This window comes from Citrus clementina, unplaced genomic scaffold, assembly GCF_000493195.1.
Source record: "Citrus clementina cultivar Clemenules unplaced genomic scaffold, Citrus_clementina_v1.0 scaffold_1, whole genome shotgun sequence".
NCBI classification, from domain to species: Eukaryota; Viridiplantae; Streptophyta; class Magnoliopsida; order Sapindales; family Rutaceae; genus Citrus; species Citrus x clementina.
In genome coordinates, this window is record NW_006263303.1 from 20456949 (window position 1) to 20458106 (window position 1158).

At 32.0% G+C, this 1158-nt stretch overlaps 1 protein-coding gene across 2 annotated transcripts in view; it reads left to right on the top strand.

The window, feature by feature from the left end:
* The first annotated feature begins 385 nt into the window (after positions 1-385).
* Positions 386-1158, top strand: part of LOC18054581 (calcium/calmodulin-regulated receptor-like kinase 1) — a 4512-nt gene continuing 3739 nt past the window's right edge. The window contains exon 1 of one of the 2 annotated variants that reach the window (XM_006452066.2): positions 386-625. The gene's annotated coding sequence lies outside the window, so the exon portion shown is untranslated. The remainder of the gene's footprint in view (positions 626-1158) is intronic. The other variant, XM_024178472.1, reaches the window with a different exon arrangement.

The window sequence follows — 1158 nt, forward strand, 5'->3', positions numbered from 1 at the left end:
TGATATTTGCTAGTTATAAAATTATTTAAATTTAGAGTCCGTTTAGGACAGCTGCACTGTAGTGAATTAGATTTTATTTTTTAAAAATGGTGGTGAATTAGATTTTAAATAAATTATTGCGCATAAACTACGAATTTTGTAAATTCCTAACATCCCCACGTGTCCATTTGCACACATATAACTCTGCTCCCTGACGCACCTAATCGGACCAAAATATCCAACATAAATTCCCCAAAAGGACGCAGTCGTCATAAGATCCAAAACCGAAGGGTATTCTCGGAAACGAGAAAAATACACTGCACCTGACTCGAGGCGCGATTTTATTTTAATGCGAATAAACGGCGATGCACGGGATTTAAAAATTAAATATTCCCAGAAACATTAAAAACAAAAACAAAGTGTTTCCATTTTCTCTTTTTATTACTGCAACAACACCAACACCCCCACTTTCTTCTGTAATCCGAAATTTGATTTCTCCGCAGATCGTTTCTCGCTTTCTCTCTTCTCTTCAATTTTTTTTTTCTCAGCATTTTGGCAACAACTGTACGTTGTTGGTGTTTTTGCTTGCATCTGTTTCCAAAAAAACATGTAACTGATTCAACTGTCAGGTTTGTTTTCTTAGCAGGTACTTGTCTTCTTGAAACTTAAAAGAAAAAAATATTTTCATCAATGCGTTGCCGTTTTTTGTTGTTTATTTTCCCATTTTTGCTTCGAGCAATTCAGTTTGTTTTCGTTCTTTGATCTGACGGCTTTAGTTCGTTTATTTTCTGCTTTGTTTCTTCTTCGAAACTCTGTTTGGTTGCCGAGAAAACGTAGGAAAACGAAAGAAAATGAAGAAAAAAACTGCCATTAACTTGATGAAAAAGTTCCCGTTTTAATCAAGCGTAAGCTTGTTTTGTTTTTATTATATTTTGTTTTGGTAACAGATCCATACGATTTAATCTTAATAAAAAAAAAAGGAAAAAAGCAAACTTTGTTTCTATTAGATAATTTTATTTTAGTAACTTTTAAATTTATGCAAATTAGATCGACCGTTTACTTGTCTTTATTCATATAATAAATGAGTTAATTTACTAGAAAAAAAAGGCTTAATTGTTGTAACTAATGAGAGTTATTTTGTGTAATGTGTTATCAGTTCAAAGTAAGACGACAATCTAT